The sequence below is a fragment of the Heliangelus exortis genome, chromosome 11 (assembly GCF_036169615.1).
Source record: "Heliangelus exortis chromosome 11, bHelExo1.hap1, whole genome shotgun sequence".
NCBI lineage: Eukaryota > Metazoa > Chordata > Aves > Apodiformes > Trochilidae > Heliangelus > Heliangelus exortis.
The window spans coordinates 17346981-17371723 of record NC_092432.1 but is presented as its reverse complement, the minus strand read 5'-3'; the positions used below and the strand labels follow the sequence as shown (position 1 = coordinate 17371723).

At 37.9% G+C, this 24743-nt stretch overlaps 1 protein-coding gene across 22 annotated transcripts in view; it reads left to right on the top strand.

The window, feature by feature from the left end:
- The window catches only part of TJP1 (tight junction protein 1), a 184553-nt gene that overhangs the window by 114161 nt on the left and 45649 nt on the right, over positions 1–24743 (top strand). The window lies entirely within an intron of this gene.

Genomic DNA, 24743 nt, shown 5'->3' with positions numbered 1-24743 from the left:
TCCCCGAGGGAAAGAGGTGGAGTTAGGTTCGCTCAACAGGTTATTTTTCCTTCGTATGAAATTATAAGTTTGCTTTGAAACTAGTTTGAATTTAAATTTCGAACTAATTTTTAGCTGTGACTCGCGAGTAGGTGCCCTGTTCAGTGTGACAAGTTCCCACTGTGTGTTCGCTGGTGCTGCTGGAGCACGGCTCAGTGTCGTGTTTGCTCTCGAGTGAAACTATGCGGTTTCGGTCTGATGTCACTTGCTGGTATGCACTTACTCAGAAGTGATATTCTGCAGGCTGAAGCAAAATGCACACCTTTCACGATCAAGAAACTTCATCCTTCCTGAAACACTAAATTAGTCGTAAAGTTACTGGTTGTAAGGTATTGTTAGCTGTGGCGATTTTATCAACTCTGAGGGCTTAATTTTACTTTCAAGGTGTATTGAAGGCAACTTCAGCTTCCAGAGTGCAATTTAAAAAAAAAATTAAATTCCAGTGTTGACATACAGAGTGTCATGCCCATTTCTCAGTCTGGTTTCAGAGATCTTCTGTTAAATTTGAACAAGTATGTGCACACATTTCAACAGTAAATCCATTCAACTAGAGAAGTAATTTATTTGGGGTAATATTTCAAACTGGTAGTTTGCCCTAGCTGTGGAGACAGATAAAGCATACTTTTTTCCCTATTCAAATGTGTTTATATTGGCAACAGACAGAACTTGAAAATGAGTGTTGTCTTTGCTCCTAAAAAGAATAGTGTTGTAGTAAGAATTCTGTCAGGTAAGGGTTTGTGAGAAATTGTGTTAGTTTAAATTTTGCAGATTTTCTGTTGTATGAAATCATGTTGCAGGGTTCCCACTTCCAGTTCAAAATACTCCCTTGAAATACAGCTGTTTTGTGAGGATGTGGAAGACTATTGCTTTCCACCTGTGCGAGAACTGTATTAAAAAGAGAACTTTTTGTTTTAAATACAGTATTATCTGCTTTGACCATATGCTCGTACGCAGACGGGTGTAAAACTCAAAGTTGTATCTTGCACTTATTTGAAGCTTTTGCCAGATTATGTTGGTATTAGATTGGACCTTTGAGCATCTGTACTTGTATATAATATCAGCCAAACTAATTACACTGAAAGGTATGTTAATTTAAGAATGTGAAAAGATATCATCCCCCTTGGGTTTAACTCTTCACTGATATCTTATAAAAATCATGTATTTGAAACAGCGTATCTCTTTCTTGGATAAAAATAAAGTCCTGTAACTCTTTCAGTGTAAATTCTTACAGCATGTAATAGCCTTTTAACAAAGCTATTTCTTACCTTTTTTATCTTGTTTACAGAAGTTTTTTAGAGACTAGAAGCTTATGCTGTCTTGTTTCTACTTCAGCCATTAGTTCCTGGGCTACTGTTCATATAGTTTCAATAACTGTAGAGGGAGGGGATTATAAATATTTTAGAAATACTAGAATATTGGAGAACTTACATGTTCAAGTTTCAGATCTCGTTTCATTCAGTGACCCCTTTGGTATGGTATACAGTTACTTGGTTTTGGGATTGTAATGCATTAAAAAAACCCAACAAAACCTCTCGGTTTTTTTCTTAATAGTTATGTAAAATAGTTCTTAGCCCTGTGGGCCTGGTGTCCAGGTCCACATTTATCTTGGCACACTTCACCAGAAGAGAACTAAAAAAGAAAGAAATTTGATTAGCTGAATAATTCTTAATTGTACACGTGGGAGTCTTGGGTGGTATGATTGATTGTGTTACACCCTGTTATCAACAGTCTTTGTTATCCTCCTCTCCCCTTCAGTTTTGGTTACTTAACTTTTTCTCTGCTACGCTGTAAAAGAATGTAGTTTTATTAAGGTTTTAAATGTTTGCAGTAGCTGTTAGTATAGAAAAGAAAACAGTGAGAGAAATGAAATCTTCATTGCAGTCTAACCTAGTGGTGACTTTGATTGCAAATTGTTAGGGGCCCTCGTCTCTTGATGTGCTTTTGAACAGTACTAATGGGTACTGTGGGAATGACTGTCAGATTCTAGTTGAGACATGTAAAGCTTTACACCTTTAAGATGAGGGTACAACTGTAGTACACATGGGTTAAAAAAAACAACGCAACAAATGCTTTTAAGTAGTAAATGTGGGGACAGGACTTCTTGAATCCGTGAGCTTTTTTGAATGCTGAAATTAAGTCCTTGGGATCTCCTTCTGGTTTTAAATATATGCATAAAGAGTATTTCCAAGCCATTTACCTCCGTTGTGTAATTAATTGGATTTTGGTTGTTCTGTGTTTCTAGCTCCAGGCATGTTATCTAGTATCTACCACTTCAATCAGAAGTTGAGAACTTGATCACATTAACAGTTCAAGACTCCCTGAATGTGAGAAGAGCCATCAGCTCTATACTTTGTAGGACATTATGAATTATATTCTCGAGTTTGTGTCTGGTTCAACTTGCAGCACAAAGATTACTGTAATGTAAACAGAGCTTGAAATCTGACTGTGCCTGAGAGCTGGTTACACCTTATAGAGTGGAAAAATCAGTAAGACCTTATCAGTGACCAACTAGCTAGTCTTTGTTTCAAGGAAAACATGTAGAATTGTAAGTCATAGGTACTTTAATGTTCTCATTGTACTACTGCTAATGTCCTGTGAGAGTAGTTATTGGGCTTCTGTCTGTGCAAAAATAAAGCTTAAAACAGGGTATTAGTGCTTGAAGTGAGTCTTGGTCATTAAGCTTGAGTCATTAAGCCTGCGTGGACACCACAATGTACCATGTGCCATCCTAGTTAAAACTTTCTTGTATGAGGACTTATGAAAGTACTTGATAACAAGTCCTCAGCATAAGACACTGAGTTAAAAACAGTGAACTGTTCCATCTGTGAACTGTGCTTGGTTTTATTACTCAAAAAGCTCTGCAAAAGTATTGTCTATCTCAGGTCAAAGCACTTATCCAAAAACTTCGATGTTGTGAAGTTTGGACCAAGGATCCAGCTGTTCACCCATTTTCTTACAGGCTGTGCCAATAAGCTTGCAGCATGAAATAGGATCCTCCATTGTCTTATTCTCCTGTCCTCTATAACTAGAGGAAAGGTGAGGTCCTGTGTATATCAGAGGGCAGAGGGGAAATCAGATTAGGGAGTGCAGGGACAGGAAAGCCATAGATGTGTCTGTCAAAATTAATAGTCCCAACATTAAGTTTATTAACATTGTGTCAAATTTTGTTTATTGGAATTTAAGGGTAATATTTGAAGTAAACACTTATTGTTAAGTTTATAGGATGTCTGTAGTTATCTAATTGGTACAGCAAACTACTGTCTGGTTAAGAAAGACATCAGCCATTTATATGCCCTGAATTTTTTTCTGGTTATCATAGTACAAATATAACAGAAATTAATATCCAACTATCCTCAGTACTTTCTCAGGGAAATGTATTGCTCATGACTTTGTTACTGAATGTACTGATAAAGCAAACAGCTGTAGGGAAGTCTTAAAATTAATTCTGTGATTCTGTGCAGTGTATTTATGCTGAATCCAAAAAGTCCTGAAATGAAAATGTTGTCTTGTCTTACAACTATGCTATTGTAGACACAAATTATTTGAATATGTGCTCTACACTCAAATAGTAGGGGGACCCTTGTTTCAAGGGACTGTACCACACTTCAGTGAGGGATATGAGAAAATGGAGGACGTGCTCATCTGGCTGCTGTAAGGTCCAGTGTGGGTCCTTTGGATCCTGCAAAGTAGCAAGTGCGGCTGTGGTGACTTGACCAGGGACAGTGGTGCCTGCTTGGTTATCCATGGTATATCCTTAAATAACTCGTTAAGCCACAAGGACTGTTTCAGCTATGTAGGTGGGCTACTGGGAGGTTGGAGAACTGCCCCAGCGTGTGCAGGACTGGGCACTTTATTCACTTGCTATTCCTAACTCTGGAGCATCTTCAGTAGCTCTGTAGACTTGTTTCCAGCCATTGTACATCAGGATTTATTTAGACACCGGGAAAAATTGAATATGTTGTAGGTGCTAAAAATTTAAATATTGGCTTTATGTTAAAATAGTATTTATTTTCTCAAGGGTATTTGGTAATCTCTAATAGGATACTTGTTTCCTAATCTGTTATAAACAGATGTTCTTCCCTTTTGTGTTGGGGGAGGGCAGCCTAAATTCAGCAAGATGATAAGAGTGGGGACTGTTGCTTTGGAGAAGCTCATGTTATTATGAGAAATGAGCAAGCATACGATGACCCTTTTTAGGCCTACATAACTCATCATAAATTGTTTTGTTAGTTTTCTATAGTAGAGAAAGCAATAACAGAACTTGCTATTTCTCTGATAGTCTCTGTCTCCCAACCCCACCTCCAAATATGTGAAGTACTAGTAGCTAAAAATAGAAATTGAGCAAAAGTAGGCAGTTTCTTTTGATTGGTAGTTCCAAGCCTTTTCCCAGTGAGTGCTGCACTGCAGAGCAGTCTCCTTTCTCACTGCTGCCTTTTACGTTTGAGTTGTTAAAAGCTTCATTACAAAATGTTCCTCCTACTCCTCCTAAGCCAGGCAGTAATTAGTTTTCAACTCATGGTCCTTTGGGATTGTGCATAATGTTCCTTGCCCAGATTGAATAGGGTCCTGTGACAGCATCTTCCCCTCTGCCCCACTGGGTCAGCAATCATTTTAACAGATGGCCTCCATTTATGGATCCAGCTTTATATTTTTCTTAACTGGCCCTGTTTCAGGTAGTTACACTCCAGGCTGGTGACTGCTTCTTATGATGTATCTAGACAAGAGGATAAGCAAGATGCATAGAGAAAGAGATAATGTCTTTTAGACTTGTTAATACACTTTAGAGCTTTTGGACATAATTGGTGTGACTGAAAGACTATCTGTTGCCTTTACCTGCAAACCTTGTTGGTTGATTTCCTTGAAACTACAGCCACTACTACAGTGTTGCTACAGCATTTATGACTTGGCTATATTCATTATGAAGCTGCATAATACAGAAATTCTGAAGTAATTTGTGACTGAAGAGACAGTGCTCAATTCTTTAAGCAAAGGTAATTAAAAGGAAGTAATAACTTTAAATTATAACTAGACATAGTAACATGATGAAACAGGACAGACTGTGAAATTTGAACAATGATGTCAGGTTCTGTATAACTTAAATTGTGAGCAGTGGTGACATGAGTTTGCAAAAGGACTGACCTGGCATAAATTGCTATAAAATAGGTTTCAAAATCATATATTGTAGTCTTTAAAAATTAAGTAAAAAATTTACCCAGTTGCTTTCAGATTAATTGAAAATATTTATAGGGTTTAATTATGCCATCTGAAGATTTGTTGTTTCTGATAGAAACAATTGGAAATACTGTAGCTGTAAAACTGTGGAAGTAACTTCAGAAGGTGTTACTTGTCAATGTGGTATCAGATAATTAGTCAGTTTTAACCAATAGAGGATCACGATAGTACCTGGGGCTAAGTATGCCAAGTATTGTTTATCAGAACAAATTCCAAAGCTCATAATAAGTCTGTAATTCATGTTCAGTGTAGATGGCTGGCTTCCCCAGAATTAAGTCTGAGAGAAAGCCAGATCATGTTAACCCTTTCAACACAGGATCCTTGTCTACAAACTTTGTCACTTGACCAGGATTGTTCCTATGTGTTACATGGAAAAACACTCATTTGTCCATTAATGCCTCCACATGAAGTGGTTTTCCAGCACAGTATAAGTGGAAAAGCTTCAGGCTTTTCCTGTAAAAATAGACTCCCTACAATAGTATTTCCAGTGGGTACTAAGGTCTTGAATCCAGGCTTGAAGGCATGGCTTTCTGACAAAAGAGCTTGTGTTTTCTTCAAAACTAAGTTGTGGGAAGTGATTGGCCATTGCAGACAGGATAAACCCCTTTGTTAATAACCCAGCTATGTAGGAATGGGAATTCCTGGAGTGTACTCTTGTATGAGAGAGCTTAACAGACTTGCATTTTGTTCAGGTTTTGCCCCTGATTGGTAATGTAGGTTGAATTAATGCTCCTGAAACAGGGAACCTTAGGTAGGCAGTGGAAGAAAGGTCTACAGGTTTAGAAAAATTGTATTAGTAGCTTGAACCAAAGTCATGTCGTATCTGACTTGGATATAGTGCTGTAGAAACACTCTGGAGAAAATAAGATGGCATACTGCAATCTTACTCATGAAGTTGATTGTAGTTAGATGGTAAATGCTCCCTAGAGCTGCCCAGGAAATTACTGAGTTTCGAATAAGGGGATCTTTCAGTAAAGTAGTTTAAATACCCTGTCAGTATCCAACTCTGCATATTTATTTTATTCATCTTGCAGCTGCTTACCCCCGTATTTTACATTTCTTAGCTGCATTAGTACCAGTTGAACTGAAAAACAAGTATCACTTATCAGTAAGATAGTAAGTGGGCCTCAAAAGCCATTATCTTGGGGGCACTTAGGGAGCTTCTTGACTGTATACAATGAGCTTTATCAGAATTTTAAAGTTTTGTTTATGTTGTAGTCAGCAGCAGATCTGTAAATCTTATGTAAAGATAGTATTCACCTATGCAGTGTTACCTTATGAAGTGAATGGTAGAGGCACTGTATCACTGCAAATTTGTTGTTACCTGTCATGTACACCAGCCCTCCCCCTCTCCCCTCCCCTTCCTTTCAGTTCTTGTGATATTATGTGTCTTGGCAGAATATTGTCTTTGCCACTCAATATTTCTTAGACAACTCTGAAATTGAATATATTTGCATCATTGTGTTCTTCACGAAGGTTCCAGGAGTGGGTCAGATGAAGTTGGTCTTTAAAAGCCTGGAGGGGGACTCGGAAATTAATAAATAGTAGACATGTTCCAAGCTGCTGCAAGAAAGTATCACCTCCTTAAGGAAGGATTCAGAGGGGGAAGTTGGACTAGCTAGAGCTCTGGCATACTTTAGAGTTATTTGAATTTAGTCAGCTTCTGAATGAAGGGTTGGCATCTGATTTCTCAAATGAACTTTCACTGAGGGGGCGGCCAAAGATCTGTCTTTGATTATATTTTAATTGTATTCGCCTACCTTCTTAGGATTTCTGTGCAAGCTTCTGTTGACTAAGCCAAAGTTGAGAGCTATGATGGGAGGAAAGGAACTGCAAGAAGAAAACGAGGCAGCAAATGCTAAGTGTTATTTGAAGGAGAAGAAAATGAAAGGAAAGAAGGAGCTAAAGGCAAGCATTCAGTTACTAATCCTGAGTCAGCTACCTATTCTTACTCTTCTTTCTTGCCTCTGCCCTCCCCAGCAAAAAAACAAAAACCTTGGCACAAAAGCTGAGGTGTCTGGAGTCTTCAAATAGTTATTGTAAAACCATGTGTTGTATGACTGAGCCTTAGTCACAGAATTGTCTCATCGAGACTAACTGCATAGTTGTTTGTGTAAAACATTTAAATTAAAACAAATGGAAGATGGCAATATCAGACCTAACCTGAAAAATATAATAAAAACTTTGATGTTTTGCTCAAGTGATAGGAGTATTTTTTTTCTTGTAGCTGATTCAAGCTCATTTGATTATTTCTGCTTTCTGCAGGAGAATGGTAAAGGCAGTAGGGAGAGGAAAGGAAAATCATAAATGCCCTTTTGAATGCCAAAGCAAATAAAGGACACCTTGAAGAACACTAGAATTCTATATGGAAATTCTAGATAATAAAACTTTAAAGATCAAGCTGGAAGTATTGCAACATGTAAGAATGTAAACTTCAGATGAGAAACAATCAGAAGCTGTCAAAAACACGTTGGAATGCATCTACTGCTTATCCTTCCTTGTGATGCGTTTGGAAGAGGAAATAAGGAACACACTAATTGTTGTGTTCTTCTTAAGTTACACCCTTTATCAGAAAAAGCGACATCCTTTTAAATGCATAACTTTACTTTTAGCATTGTGTCTGGCCAACAAAGCAAGCATTACCTGAAAAATCTTGCTGGCTTGACTGTTCGTGTAGATAGGACCTGAGTTACAGATGGAGTAAAACAAAGAGTTCACCTTTCTGTGGATATCATGCTGTTTTCTGGGACAGAAGACACTGACCTAAATGCACTCAGTTGTGCAAAAAGCAGTTGTTTAAATTAGTTCAAAAGATGTCAGTTTTCCATTTCACAGGAATTACTGCTATGTTCTGGATTAAGAAAGTCCTCCTTCAGTTAAAATGGTCTGTTTAAGGAAAAATGGTAATTCAGAATTTGTTGCTTTCACTATATGCCTTTCACTTCCAGCTGAGAGGGGACACTACCCCAGTGGGCTGCCTCTGCAACCCCTCCAACAATATTGGCAGTATTTTTAATGTTAAGAATATTGCCGACAGCACCAACTTGTGTGGTAGACACTCTGGTGGGAAGAGAACGCTCTCAGAGAGACCTTGACCTAGGTCCTACCTAGAGAGGTGGGTCCGTGCCAGCCTCATGAAGTACAAGTACAAGGTACTTACTGCACCTGGGTTAGGGCAATCTCAAGTACAGTTACAGGTTGGTCAGAGAATGGAATGAGAACAGCCTTGTCTTGGGGTTTCTGTCCTGGTCTTGAAGAGGAGCTGGGGTGGGGGCTGTTGCAATCTGAGATTTGAGCTTCAAGTAAGATGGAAAATTCATGTTGGTTCCCCCCAACCCCAAAATAAGAATAGAAGTCAGGAAGTGGCTGTCTAGCAACTGCAAGTTCCCCTGGGGAGAGGAAAGTCAACATTCCAAGAAACATCCCTGCAGTAGTGCAATGTTCCCAGTTTCTCTGCTGATGCACTATATCAAGGAATTCATTTCATTCTTTAACAAGTGGGTGTTTTCCAGTTAATTTCCCACCTGAAATACCAGATTACATAGTTAATACATGCCTTTCTACTAATGAAATCTTGCAGGTTTTGTCTCTGATTTCATAGCTGCCTGTCCTGCCTTTTAAGAGGAATTTTGGGACTGGAAGTTGAAGCAAACATTAAGTGTATGTTTGGATTTTTAGTTTTGAAGAACAGTTTTCCTTTGAGATTATAAAGTCAGAGATGATTCTTTTGATATAAACCAATGCTAATTTGAAATGTCTTCTTATTTGTCACATTTATCTGCCATCAGTAAATGCCTCTTTATCTCTGGAAGTTGTATAAACAATAGTAAAAATAGTGTCTGAGAGTTGTTGAGATCATTGCTCCTTTTTTTTTCTTCCAGCATTATGAGGATGCCTTTTAAGCTCGTTGGATTATTGGTAATGCTAGGACTATTTGGACTATTTTTCTGTCTGTAAAGTTAGTTTGGTTAGCAGCAATGTGAAACTTATGTCCTGTACCTCAAATTGTGCTAGCATCTTAGTTTAAAATGCTGGCCGGCAGGAGGGCAGGAGATGCCTTTTAGACTTGAATGTAATACCACTGCAGCAAGCATTTTGCTAGCCTGAACTTCTGATTACATCCTCTGTCTTTCTTTAAAAACAAACAAACAGGCATGCTTTAAGTAGTTACCTAAAATAAATTGCTTTAAAGAAAAACAAGTAGGCAGGTGTATTGCCTGGACTTTTCCCCTTCTTTACAATTAAACTAAAATTGAGGTTTGTTTGGATTTTTTGTTTTTGTTTGTTTGGTTTGGGTTTTTTACAAGGTTCTTTGTCCTTTTTTCTCTCTTCTGTGTGGATGAAGAATGCCTGAAGTCATCTGGAAAGAAATAGTAGAAACAAATTTGTTAGTGGTTTCCTGTGCAGTTAAATGGCAACACAGGACAGGGTGATGTAAACTGTGTGATGAACTGCAAATGCAGGTTCCTGTTCCACCATCCATGTGCTCAGGTTGCTGTGCTGTATGTCAGGAGGGAAGCACAGAAATCAAAGAGTGAGTTAAAATAGTTTGAATCTTACTGTTAGGGTTTTAATCTAGTAAGGTGGATAGACTGATGTGATTTTGCTTTTCTGTCTTTAGAAAAACCTTTGAATCAAGTACTTGACCAGTCTTGCTTTGGTATGGGTAAATTGCCTAGGACATTTATAACTGGCAGTAGTAATTTCTCCTTTCTCTTACAGAAAATACTGTTTTACAAATGGAACAGTATGCTTAGTATGAAAATAGATTTTGTTTGCTCTACCTCTTTATTTTTTTTATTTGTGTGTTCCTCTATATTTCCTGGATACACTTACAGTCTAGAGGTTAGTATGTAGCGGACCAAAACATAATACCTAAAATCTGTCTTTACTGTCCCAGCCCTTCAAGCAATGTAATTATGTTGCTTCCAAGCGATAAGCCAAGGCAATTTACAGATTACTGGAATGCTTGAAAACACTGACCTTTCAGGTCACTCTGAGCACTCCTATTATGCAGACATTGCTGTGGCACTGTTGTAATGTGCTGGCCTGTCACATGCTGACTAACTTGCAGAAAGCTTTGATGCAGCTGTTTTAAAAATGCTTTTGCTGACTGATAGGCACTTAGGCTACTGACTGTGAACAAAGCTGGCTCTCATTCCCTGCTTTTAGCCCCCGTTTTCTATAACAACACTTCTCCCCTGCTGACTGCACACACAGTTCTTATCTGGGCTCAATTGTTGACTTGTCTCTACTTAAATTGTATTTGTGTTAATTTTCACTTCAGAAATAGTCATGTGTGTGAGAGACTTGGTTTGTGTGGTTTATTCTGAGCTGCTGCAAACAAGCAGCCTTGAAATGTTGATGCAGTGGCTTTAAAGAGTGGGTGGATTAGGGGGGAGAAAGAGTGTGTGACTGGGCAAAGCAAGGGAGGTAAGGGATTAAAAAAAACAATGGACCTTTATTGCTGATAACTAATACAGTGAAAAGTAGTTTCTGAAATGTTGCTTGTATGGTAGAGAAGTTTGAGACCTAACTAATCTCTTTTCTTGAATTGGTGCAAAGAATAGGAAGAAGCCAATGAGAAACCAAATAGTGGGCACAATGTGTTGTAACTGTCATGCCAGTACTTTCAGTATTAGAAGCAGGACTAGAACATGAATAAAAATATTGATCTTTTTTGATCCAGACTCTTTAATTTTATTAGTAGTTGTTAGATCAGGTAATGCCTGACTTGCAAGAATTGCAGAAAGAGGAAAAGGAAGTCCAAAAGTGAAAAACCTTGAATTCCACTAGCCTGAGTAGAAGGATAAACTGTTCTTTGCTCTCCAAAGACACTGAGAGGGAATCCATATTCTCACTGAAAATAAGGGGCTGTTTGAGAGGAGTGGATGTCTAATTCAAGTAAACCTGTACATTAAGAAGCATAATAGCCAGTTACCTGTGAAGGACAAAGTTTACCAATTCACAATTTAACCTTTTACGCTGGGGAATGTATTTATATTTAATGTAATGGTTACATGTACCTCTGATTACAGTGTGTTACACTGTGTGTGAAATGTGTTTGGATCAAAGCTAAGTATCTCTGTTCTGTTCTGCTGAGAGGTGGAAAACAAGGCAGTAACAATTTACTGGTGTTGTGTCATGTAGGTATAGGTTTTACATAGCTTTTAGACTGAGCTTTTGTTGTGCAGCATGCCAGCATTGTCTGCTTGTTTGGGGGGAGCGTGACTACAGGTGTTCACCTGTGTTTGCTGCTTTTCCAGTAACTACAAAATACTCAAAATCTTTGCCTGGTATCTCTTGAAGAGTGATGTGTCTTCATGGCTAAGCAACCTGTGTATTAAAAGTGGCTTTTGCTATTTGGCTAAGTAGTATATAGTGACAAAGCATTAAAATAGAATTTTGAGGTAGTGAAAGGATTTCATATGTTTTTCCTGCTATTGCAGTGCAGTGAAGAGAACAGAATGAGTAATGAATTTACAGCAGGAAACAGAGTGCTTGAATTTCATAGTGAGTATTCTCCTAGCCATCTGGGTAAAAAAAAATTAATTTGGATCAATTTAAATAGCAGAGTGAGGCAAAAAAATGCATTATTACACCTGTTGATACTATTACACTGTCTTCTAAAGGATTAAATTTCAAAAGGTATGACTTCTGAAGGTGAATGTAGAAAATTAGTGGAAAAGATGCAAGTAAATATATTGATACAAGAAGTACAAATTTAGGTACTGCCACTGTGCTTAATTTTCACTTACAAATTGTTACAAGTTGCATTACTGTTGAAGGTATGAATATTAAATCAGTCTTTGGAATCACTCTTTACAGTAAGCTTTCTTTTGCTGTTCAGTTCTGGCTTTACTTAAAAAAATACGGTACTACAACTGTCTTTTGACGTACTGTTTTAATTTCTGATCTCTGCTTTCTGACGAACTTTTTTTGTCTTTTTTTTTTTTTATCCTCACCTATTCAGTCTTCAGGGTTTTGGTGTTTTGTTTTGGTTTTTTTTTTTTTTTTTTTTTTGTCTGAGGGATGATCTGGTTTAAGTGGATTTTCTGCAAACCATGGCATTCTGGTAGTTTTTTCTGTTAAACTGATTCAAATATGAGTCTGGTGCACTGAAACTAAACTCTTGAGGTTTCTTACTCATTTAGGAAAGATATTACTTAAAAAAAACCCACTGATTTTGCAGGTTTATAGGTGATTCAGTTGCTTCCTTCTCCCCCAAGCATCTGGTTCTTGTTTATGTGTAACTTGATAGTGTCTTGGGGCAACGATTGAATGAACTGTAGCTGTAACCTAGCTGTGACAGGTCATTGGCCAAAATTGTACAGACATTTCAGGCTGTTAACCAAAAGCTTCTCCAGTTTCTTCTCCAGCTCGTTGGATAAACAGCTAGAATGTCATTCATGATTTTTCTTCTAAAAAAATGTGCTGAGTATATGAAAAAGACATCTGCCCATTAAGCACAGATGGGAAATACTTGCTAAGAGGTGGGTTGATGGGTAGCATGTCTGAGTAGTTATGTATAGACTTTTATTTTTAGTTTTTGTTTTCAGAGTTCCTCTTCTGAAATACTCTACGTGCTTGTCATCTTTGCCATAGCTTGGCTAGCAATCAAGGATTATTCTTTATGAAGTGATAATTACCTAGGGAGAAAGAGCAGCTTCACCTGCCTCTGGGTCTCATAAGCAGGTGGTTTCTGCTTGTTTTACGTGTTGCATACTTGATCATTTCAAAGCTGAGATGAAGCCATGACATCCACGGTTACTTTTATGGTCATGTCTTTATGTAGTTATTAGTTCAGGATTCTTCACATGTCTTGTGCAAAATCAGAATGATCTTCTTGAACATGGTAAGTTCTTTTTGTATCTTTATAAAAGGTATTAAGCTGACTGGTATAGAAAATAATCTGTGATGTGTCTTTTTGTTAGGTACTTAAATTGCTAGCTTCCTAGGCTGATAGAGAAGGTAGCTCTCCAGGCCTGTACTGATAAGAGCATGGCCAATAGTGTAACTGTAGTGACAATTCTAAAAATGCCATGACATTCTCTTGCTTTTCAATCTGGCAAGAGAAAGCTTTCAGTGTTAGTTACAGTTCTGATATGTCTAGATTTCTGTTGTCTGATGTTCCTGATGGGTGTCAAAGCTGCTGCCTACATTTACTGGATTTTATTTTTAGCTTTCCTTAATATCTCAGTAATTTTGTGTTCTCTTTTTTTCTGGTGTGTTCTTGTAGGGTGTTAACTTGCTTCCTCTTCTCAGTTTTGAGAGCAAGTCTATGAAAGTAATGGAAACACATTTAAATATGAGCATTACTTTTGGTTCTGTTTTCTTGGACTGATAAATGGCTGATACTAGATGCTGTTTTAACTTGCAGGAGGCTTGGGGAAAGACCCCCTTAAATGTGTTACAGAACAAATGCCAAGTGACACTGCTATAAAGCAACATGCCTTGTTATTCAGTCAGCTATACTGGTCTATCAGACTTGTTCAGGCTGACTTCCAAGAGCAACCTTCAGATACTGCAGCTGTGTGTTTCGATGCTTATCACTTGCTTACATGAGAAGCTTGGATTTCATCTTGGAAAAGATGTGTACCTAGCTCTTGGTAGCAGTAGGAAAAAAAATTTGAAAATGTGGTTGTCTTTTATCCTAAAAATGAGGAAGTTGTTGGTAAATCTAAACCATGGCTTTTGGAAATTATTTCCAGGTAATACTAATATTTGCTTATTTTGTGAGGAAATGATGTGTACTACCTGGGTATGTGGGACTGTAGATAATTTGAAATTACATTGAACTACCCTATGTCTTTGCTTTGCAATGGCTTTCCTTTCATTTTGGAGGAAGAGGTTGAACCCTGCAGAAACTTTGCACTTGTGTGAAGTGTTGCAGTGCCATTGATCTCAATATTTAATTATATTAAGTATATGCATCAATATTCTGCACTATTGATTTGATAATGCATGTGTTGTCTTTGATCTTTTCAGAGTAAATATGGGTTGGGAGCACTGACTGTTAAGTTGCAAGTGCACTGTCAAGGGCAAATAACACCAGAATGATGATATGTATGTGCAAGCCAATAGTTGGCACGTGCTCACTGTAATATTTTCTATTTGTGATATATTTTTCAAAACTGGGCAGCTAAAATATATCCTTCATTTGCTGTGTAGCTGCAGGATGTAAAACAGAGGAGGAATGGGAAAAGAGCTTTTGGAGTCCATTTTTTTCTGTAGTGCCTTGTAACAAGTTAAAGTTCTTTTAAGTAAGTTGTACAGCAATCCTAAAACAACGTTGCAGGTTTATCCAAGTCCTAGTAAAGACCATGTGTTGTCTCAAAAATGACCTTTTTGGGTCCTTGACTTGCAGATAGGAATAACACACCTGATGTTTGGGCTGCTGGTGGTGAGGAACATCCCAGGGCAAGAGTTTTACAAAGTCCAAAGCTTGAGTGAGGTTCTGGTAACTTTAAGCCTAGCCATTAAATGGCGTTACGTTTCGATGTGCACTTTCACCCTCAGGAATCAAGGGACTGGCTTAGGTAGGGCAAGAGTTGTTTGGAAGCACCTCTGATTACTTTTTAATAGAACACATTGGAACTAATGAGCAGCAATGTGAACAAATGGGGAAAATGCACCCAAATAGGACTTCTGTTAACTTTCTTCCTTGCTTCTTTTTGAACTGTGTCACTTGCCAAATGAATTTGTTCTCTTTTGTCAATTAAAGCCTTAACTTGCTCCAGAATGTGAAGCTTAGAGACAAGGTAACAGGTGGGGAAAGACTTAGACTTCTAGTTATTTCCCCTGGTGTGCAACATTTGTTATTTTCTTAAAATATGTTACATTCAGAATTTCAGAGTTCAATGGGGCTGCTTTCCGTACCAGGGGAATGCTGGAGTAAGGAAAAGGTGGGGTAAAGGTTGTGAGTACTCAGTTTGAGAACTGGAGCGTCAGCTTTGACTCTTGCAGGTTTTAAGCTAAAAGTACAATCAGAACAACTTCAAAACATGGAGGAGTTTGCTGTTTTTTAAGGGCTTTGTATTTGCAACATCTTCATTTTAAAATATGGTTCTAGGTAGCCAGAAGACACATTCTGGTAGTAGCACAATGTATATTTTAAAATAGCCCTGATGTTTCTGCCTGCATAGTTTTCTTGCCTATTTGGGAATGTGCATTCCAGAGTGGTGATGAATGGACATGATGCAGTTTTGGTCTAGAATTATAATCCTGTAACCTTGATATACTTGAAATTGTGGGAAAAGCAGTTAGTGTCATGTGGTTAAAGCTGCTGGGGAGGCATTTTGTTCCACTTAAATGATTTAATTGCTGATGTAAATACAAAAGTAGCTTTTTGACCCTTTTTTAGGCTGACTTGGCTTTCTGGGTGTGGCACATTTTTCTCTGATGGAACTGTGCTTTTAGTTACACTTTGGCTTTTTTACCACCTTAACTGCTAAACTGGTGAAGATGAAGTTTTAAACTGCAGAAGAAGGGCCTTGAAGCTATTTCATTTGAAAGATGGTCAGATTTGGTAATTTCTTGACTATAAAGCTTTCTAAGTTTGCATACTAAGTTTTATGTAAAGTTCAGTGTTAGTTCGTGTACAGTGGTAAGAAAAATTAAGTCTACCAAATGGCTCTCCATTAGAAGAAAGAATTTTACTGGTTTTTGAAGTGTGCTGTTTTACTTGGTATGCATAAAAGCAACATGCTGCTAGGAAGGTCTAATCTGGTCAACAATTAATGCTCTTGAGAGCCTTAGTAAATACCATAGTCCCTTCCCCTGCTTTGATGTGCAGACAAGAAAGAAAAAATCCTAGCTGTATGTTTCTAGGGTGGGATGGGAAAAGGCACCATTGTCATGTAAATCTGAAAACCTACAGAGTATAATTTGAAACTTGCATAAAGCCTCTTGCCCAGTAATTGCTCTGTCATTTTGTTCTAGTGAATGTAGTCCATGTGTCTTCTACCCTGACTTCAGAAGGGAAGGGAAGGGAAGGAGACTGGGTGTTGTCTTCTTACTCAGAAATGGCTAATGTAATACTTGAGTCTGGGATTCATAGGGATTCACAGGTGTTTTGGGGGGGTAGGGATACAGTCAGCAAAAGAGAAAATTCAAACAACAAAAAATCCAACAAACCCAAACAAAACCAAACAAATAAACAAAAAACATAAAAAAAAACCCCAACCCCAGAACATGTTTTAAAAAAGGCTTGCTTTTCTTAGCTGAAGTTTAGTACATGGTAATTTGCATCCATCTTTTCCTAAGAGGTCTGCAAATAGGAAAAGGTTTTCAACCACTGCTGTAATGAAAGGCAATGGTGGGATTCCTGCCAGTGGGAAATGAAAGAGGAGGACTGTAATCTGGCCAGCTGTTGGTACTGGGCATTATTTCAGGCCTGCTTTTAGCCCCTCTTGTCCAGTCTTGTCTTTCCAATGGCATTGGTTTCACTGGTGCTTTTCAAAAAGATGAAGAGTTATAAGGGGACTAAAAAAAGGTATTTTGACTTGGTTTTTTGAGTGGCAGTGTCACAGGTGTTGTTGCTATGTGCCTTTTAAGGGAAGGGAAAGAAAAGTCTGAAATGTCTTGTTCATTCTTTACTTGCTGATTCTTCTAGAGCTGCTGTTGCTTTCTCTTGTGCATGTTGATGGCCACGGCTCTTGCAGATGAAGGAATCAGATTCCTTTGAACAAGGGAAGGATAATAAATTGGGTGGTAGAAATATGTGCAGGATTTTTCTGTAAAACATATTTGTACATCTTTGGTAAGCAAAGAATCTACTTATGCCTTTTGGAAAGAATTATCTGTGTCTTTCAAATATCTAATAATGTAGCCAGGATTTTTAAGCTTTAAGGGAAAATAATTAATAATCCCACTCTATTACTGGCTGTGAAGAAGCAGTTGTTACCACTAAAGCAGATAGGGTTTTGGAAGTGATTGCATGTATGATGTTACATGGATGATGTTTATACATGTAGTCAATTAATAACCTCCTGGGAAAGACTTTTGTTTTTGTTAGCTTCTCTTTTTACCTGCTCCTTTTCCAACTCAAGAAAGCCATCACCACTGCCAGATTCCCTGATTCAGTTCAGGGTAGCTTTGCAAATAAAGGAGATATTATACCCTATGGGTGAGAGTAGCCTTAAGTCTAGTAGGCTTTTGCTACTCCTTAACCCTTTTTATTGCCAAGCAGCAGTCTGAAGGTGCTGTTTTAATCATTATACCTGTTCTGACAAGAGAGTTTGCTTTAAGAATCCTCTGGCTGTCTCTGCAGCACTGCTGGACATCTGTTTAGTTGGTTCACACAATTACTGAAGTAATACATCATTTTCAAATGTTTTTTAGACCCTATTCTCCTCTCTCCACCACTCTTTCAAAACTGAACTCTCACAATCACTTCAACTATTCTTGATTGTAGTGGATAATTTTAATCCATTTTTATTACATAGACACTGAACAAAAGGGTGCAAGGGACCAGTGAAAATGAAGCAGTTAAATTAGGTGCATGAATATGCTCCTTGGAAATACAGGAGTTCATCTGTAGGTCTGTGGGCCACTAAATGCAATGTAATGACTTGGTATAAGATAGGAAAGGACTCTGTTTCATCCATTTGCCTGTGCTATATTGTTTAGAATTAAAATACTGGGCAATATTTTTTAATCTGTTTTCTTTAGTTTTATATATTCAACTTAAAACATTACCTGGCTTTGAGTTCTGTCAGTGCTATGTTACTCAGTTTTTTTGTTGCATGTAAGGACAAACAGCATGCTAATGTTTTTCTTCATCACTTAGTTAATAGTTAATGTATTAGCTCTAGAAAGGAAGTTTTTTTCAGGAAGAAAATACCAGAGCACACTCATGCTGTGCATGTAGGTCCCTAGGGGGACTGGGAGACAATTGTTGTGAAGTACAGTGTCAGTGTACTAGATTGTGCCCTTTTAAACAGATGCCTCTTCCCTTGCTCCAAGATGCATGTTTTGGAAAATGAAGTAAATGAGTACTCCATTTCTTGGTGAAGTAATACAAAGCTAGGCATTGTTAATAGGATCGGGGTAGTCCTTTCTGCTGAGGAAAAATGATGTTTTCTACTTCCCATACTGAAGAGAAAACCGAAAAGACTTTTCACTGAAAAAACTGAAAACTTTTTTTACTGAAAAGAAAGTTCAGGAATGTTTTCCTTATTGGTAGCTGAATAAGCTCTTTGGACACATTAACATTAGTCACTGCTGTAGTGTTTGTTAACTTGTCTTCCCATCCAAACCTTGTCTGCCTCTGACCTGTAAGGTTATTGTGATGCTGCTCTCATTCTCATTCCTTCCCTTCCACTAAGTTGTGCTTTTTTCTGCCTTTTTCAACTTAACAAGCACTGCGTTTAAAAAAAAAACAACCAACCAAATCCAAACAACCAAAACCCACCAAGAACCTGTTGTGTTCCTTATTAGATGCTATTATTTAACCAAAGTATTTGTTATTTCAAAGTCACTAAAAACTTGTTAACACCAGAAATTTCATCTTTTTAAAGAGCTGTAACAGTTAACACTATTCACCATCTCTCCTTCTCTTTAAACTCATGTATTTCTGTATCCTTGTCATCTAACTTCTTTTGAATCTGTAAAATTAACGGGAGCTTAGGGTTGTAATGTGTTCTACAGATGCTCAGCAACCATGTGACTGCTAAAATTGAATCTTCTTAACTGACAGTTACCCAAAATGGGGGTGGGGAGAAATGCCATCTGTGTTTATGTGGTTGGTCAGGGTAGGGGAAGGACACGTAACCCAAAATGTCTTTCTCAAGAGTGGTTGGTTGAGATTCAGAGGAAGAAAGTTTTTACCTATATAATGAAAAAAAAAAAATCATATTACACAAAGCAATGTATTCCTTTGTATTGGGATTCAGGGTGGGGAAATATGAGCAGAAGAGGCCCCTGGAATTCTGCAACTACCTAAGTAGTTGTCAACTGCTTCTGCCAGGCAAAAGGTTATCTGTGTTTGGAATACTTGCCTTTCAGCTCTCAATTTCAGAAGAATTTGGTTAATTAAACATAAATTACATTTTGTTTTGGCTGTGTGGGCTTTTAAAAACAAACAAATAAAACAACTGAACAAAACAAACAATAAGCCCCAATCATTGTTTGCTGTTGGTTTATTGTGAAGCCAGAAGATAGCAAGGCCATAATTCTCTGTCTGTGACTTTAACTGTCATGTAGGGCTCTTAAACATATATTTAATCTGATTGATATTTGAAAGCTTTATCTTGGTAAAAGCAACCCTGCTCTTACTGGGATACTGTTGCCTATCCTCAGGCTCTCATTTGATGGATCTTCAGAGTATAACAACCTAAAATTGACGTGGTGCAGTGCTTGGTAACTAGGTTATGATGTTCTGGATTGGAAACAAGGTAAGAGGCATTCAGGCCTTCAGTGAGGTGCTTCAATGCTTTGGTTGCTGCTCTGATGTTTAACTTCTTGTTGGCAATTTTCTGGTGGCTGTATCTTATGCTTGTGCACACTTTGGGTTTGGGATTTGCTTTTAAAAAGCAAGGGTCAGGTACATAAGCCAGTTTTATGTTCTTCTATAAAACAAATACAGTATGATTTTTGTTTTCTGTGGGACTGACAGCTGTTCTCCCCTTCCTTCAAGGGAAAAAACCAAATTGGAAGAACTCCAGCTCGTGTTCTTAACTGAAAACTGTTACCACTGACCTGCATCCAAGAGCAGGGATGATGGATGTGAGATGACTTAGCCCAACCCTCTGCAGTGTGAATTGCTTTGAGCAGGGAGGGTTCTATCAGAAGTCATGTTGTAAGGGACTCCTTTAGTTCAATCCCACTCTTAGAGCAGGGTCAGCTACAGCAGGTTTCCCAGGATCTTGTCCAGATGAATCTTGAACACCTTCCATGGCCTCCTGGGGCAGCCTGCAGCAGCATTTGAGCACCTCTGTAGTTTTAAAACCAGGCAGCCCGGGAGGTAGTATCAGATTGGAATTTCCTGTTCCAAGTTGGGTCAGTTGCTGTGAAACTGCAGTCACAGCTGTGTATGCTTAATGAGCTTTACTTGTATCCTTCAGTATAGCTTATTTTACTTTCATGGGAGGCTGCAGTTTGAGCTTTTATGCTAACAGAGCTGTATTGCAAACTGCCAGTGGCACAGCTGAGATGAACTGGTGAGGACCTGATAAAGGTAGCAGCAACCACATACACAAGTGTGGCACTAGCACAAGAATAATACGAGAGAGATACTTTTGAGGATGGATGCTAATAGGAGGGCCATGTTTGCTGCTTGCTCTTAATTGTGATAAAATAAGTGCTTTTCAAGTTGCATCCTGAGATTTAAAGTATTAAGGATCACATTGACTCGCCTGAAGATCTTGGGTTTGAAAATATTTGGAAAAAAAAACATAGCTAAGATTGATCTTTCTTTAAAGAGAAGGTAAGGATTTTCAATACATATTAAAAATGGTACACTAATTTTGGAACTTCTGTCTTACAATACTCACCTAGGACTTTGAATTACTTCAAAGTGCAAGCTATCTGCACATCCCTTTGGCAACATCACTTAGGAGAGGGGAAAAACATAGCTTACTACTTAGCTTTTTAGCTTTCCTGTTCTGTTGCAATTTTGGTTCCATTTAACTAGCATACTGGCCTGGAGTAGTGATCTGTGAAACACTGTTTGCCAGTGCTTTGGAGTTTGTGATCCTATGTGATTCCACTGCCAGCTGGAAAGCAAAATGGAAAAAAGCAAAACAGACAAGGATCCCAAATTCTCCAGCACAGTTTTCCCACGCCTTAGAGATCACCAAGCTAGTAAGCTTTGCTTAGCTGTTGGCTGATACTGTTACCAGGGTGTTTGAGTGGTACTCTTCATCTGAAGTTACTTGACCTAAGATCATTTGAGATGTATCTGCATTTGGGTCTTGGATTCTGATTTGTTTTTCCTTTTGATTCCCTAGTGTGAGCCTGCTGCCCTTCAGAGATAATGGCATTCATTCACTAGGCCTGTATCCTGAAATCTTCTATAAATATTCAGTTTTAACTGGATCTGTAATTCCGTATGTAATCATTTCAATAAAATGTAATATCCCCCCCTGCCCCATTTCTGCACACTTTTCTTGTTTAGGGCTTTTTAAGAAGTATGATTTATAGTTTTTTGTATTTTGCAGTAACAACAAAAATAAGGTTTTATGATCCTGGGAGTGGGGATCAGAGAGCTGTCTGTGATGTGTGAGGCTTTGACTTGGGAGGCCATTCTGGAAAAGTGAGTCAGGCTATAACAGAGAACAGAGTTGGGCATTATATGGGATGAATTAATTACTGGGGTTTTTTATTGATTTTTTTTTTGTGTGTGTGTGTGTTGTTGATTTGGTTTATTTTAGTTTAGAGAGAATAGTTTTCAGAGGTTAGAACAGAAATGTTTGAACAAAATTGTCTTGCACAAAAATGAATCAGGAAAACCATTGGAAGGGGTGTTTTTAGATATGTGCAGTATCTGCGTTGAAACTACAGCAAGTAATTGTAGAACAGGAAGCAGTGGTAATTGTATTTAGTAATGTGGTATCCTGTAGAGCAGCATGTGATTGTGGAAGCCTTGGGAGAACTATTTGAAATGGGCTAGACAGCCTAGGTGTTATTAAAGACGTATGTTAGTTTAGTGCTAGTATTTTAATCATGATGTAAAGGTGACTTCTGTTGTCTAGGCAATACGTATGTAATATTGTAGTAGAGACTTTTTACTTCTAGATTGATCTAAGTAAATATAAGTTAATTTTATTAATATGGAATGTTGAGAATTCTGCCTTGGTTTTTGTTTTTGAACTCGGTTTCAACATTGTTGTCTGAAGACCAAGCTGAATAATGATATCTTTCTTAATATAGGCTTTTCATGAGGTGGCCTGTTGAGTGTGGCAAGTATTTCTGAGCAGTGGAACTCTTGACCTAGAGCTTTGGGAAACAGTGAAATAAGGGGTAAAAAAAAATTGCAGTGTGCACTGCTTTGCTTTCAGGTGTTTAGTACATCCACTTGTGAGAACAAAGTATTTCTGTTTCCAAGATAGTCAGTGTCAGTTCCATGGGTGGACTTTCAGACCAGCAGGTAAAGCTTAAGACTGGCTTCATAGCTTCATTGAGGAATGTTCGGTTTTTGGCGTTTTTTGTTTTTTTGTTTTTTTGTTTTTTTTTTAATATTTATTTTTTCCAGATCCCTAGAGGATGCTTTTGTGGTGTTTTTCCACTTAGTATTGCTTGGTAAAACAGATAATCAAATTGCATCAGGTGCATGTTGTTTCTCTGCAGCAGTCCCTGAGCTGCTCTGATTTCTCTTGAGTCTTTTCTCAAAAATACATTCAAGGAAACAGTCTTTGCAGATGATTAAGTAAAAAAACAAGGCTACTTGTGAAGTCTACTAGAGAGATCCCTCAGTTCTGAGCCCAGAGAAATAGCTTTAGGCAGTAGTCTGTTGCATCTATCCTGCCTCAGAGTACCCTCCTTTTTGGCTACACTTGTTCTGATTGTTGGCCTCCAGTATTTGAAGTACTTCTAAATATCTCTGTGGTACTCTGCAGAGTACATCTGGTGCATTGCCTGTCTTGTATAAAGACTATGCAAGACAGCTTTCATTTCAGTTGATAAAATCAGTCTGATGCTGTCATTGCACCAATTGCAGGGGAACTGTTAAAACATATATTTATTTTTTTTTTAGCCAGCTGAAGACTTTTGTGATAAGACAATTGGAGGGAATCTATTGGAACTTAAGTTGGCTGTAGTTTAACTAGGCAAGAACAAAGGTGAGTGTCTGTAGGAAGCCTTCCTTGGTCAGTGTTGGAAACAATGCACTGCTCCAACTGAGTGCTGAAAGATGCTGTGTGTAGGGAAATGACCTTTTCATTCCCTACTCGAGTTGCTGAGGAAGATTTCTGAACTTTGTCAGGAAACTGTTTTAGATAGCGACTTTGATTTACTAGTAAGTGAATGATAAACATCACCTCCGAAATACTAACAAACCTGCAGAAATTCTCGTAACAGTTGCAAATGCTAATAAGCACTTTTAATTCTTGTTCCCTCAAGTGCAATCAATTGATTCTACATAATCTTTAAAGCTTTGAAATTCAATAACATCCTACTGCTGAAGTTGGGCTTCCCCCAATATAATTGAGAATTAATTTTAGAAGCCAAAAAAGAATTCAGCAAGATATATATATATAGTGTACAAATGAATGTCTGGTGTGTCCTTCTGAAGGGACAGACTTGCAGTATAAACTTTTCTTCTTTTGACAGGGCCCCTCACCAGTTTTCTTTTCTCTCTCTCCCTATCTTTTTTTTTTTTTTTTTTTTAATGTCTAGAATAAAAATTATTTCCCAAGGTTGTTATGATTTTATTTGTGTGATTAGGAATGTTTTTAGATGCTAGCATTTTATTGAAAGCACAGTGTAAACTGAAGCTACAACCTGAGGGTGCATGCTTGGAGCAGACATTGTTCTTTCTATGACTGAGTTAGTGATCTCTGGCCATTCAGTTTCTTGTAGTTTGTTTGCTGTAGTTGAAAGGGCTAGAGCAGATATGGGATCTGTCACAGATAGCTTTCCTCTCTATTGTGTTTTGCAGAGAATGGAAACAATATGCCCCCTGAGGTAGCAGAAGTAGTGGCTTCATTTTGTTGTCTGCAGGACAGCTGTCAGTGCTGATCCACAAAACCATGTTTTAAAGATATTAAAAGTATTTTATTGCTTCCCACTGTAGTTTACTCCTTATGTTGGCCAGAGGAAAATCTCAATCTTCCTGTTCTAATGTAGATACCTAAATATAATTTTCTCCGAAAATGTAACAATCTCATTGTCCTTAGTGGGAAATGTGTAGAATTATATAGCAACAGTAAATAGGAACAGATTGTTTATTTAAAGGGAATTACTGTTGAATTTATTTTAAGAAATAGGGTCAGTGAGAACTCCTTTGACCTCATGTCAAAATGATCATAATTGAGCAAACAAGCTTGAAATCTAACTTGTAATTCTTGGCACAATTTTTTTGTTTCTTTTGTAAGACTTACGAAGAAACTCTGAAACTATTCTGGCTTCAATTTCAAGAATATGTAGGAGCTTTGACCTTAGTCGCATCTTTTCCTCTAGATGTATAAATCTGAAGAAGTAAGTGCTTTATCCTGCAAGAAACTTTACCCAAGGAACCTTGTATTAATTTATGTATTGAATAGTAATTTCTCTGGCTGATACTTTGTATCTTTCCAAGTGGGAAATCACAATGTCTTCTCAAGCTCCTGGGTAGCTCCAGTGCTGATGCTGATGGTTTTCCAAGTGGTAAACCAAGCAATGCTATTTGCAAATATGAGACCATTGTTGAAACTCATAGCCAGCAAGGCTTTTTTGGCTTTTTTTTCCCCCCCCTGCATTAAGCTTGAAGGAAAAATCTCTGTGCATAAGTATGGAATTAATCCTTAGGGGAAATGCAGTCTTGGGTTAGGGTT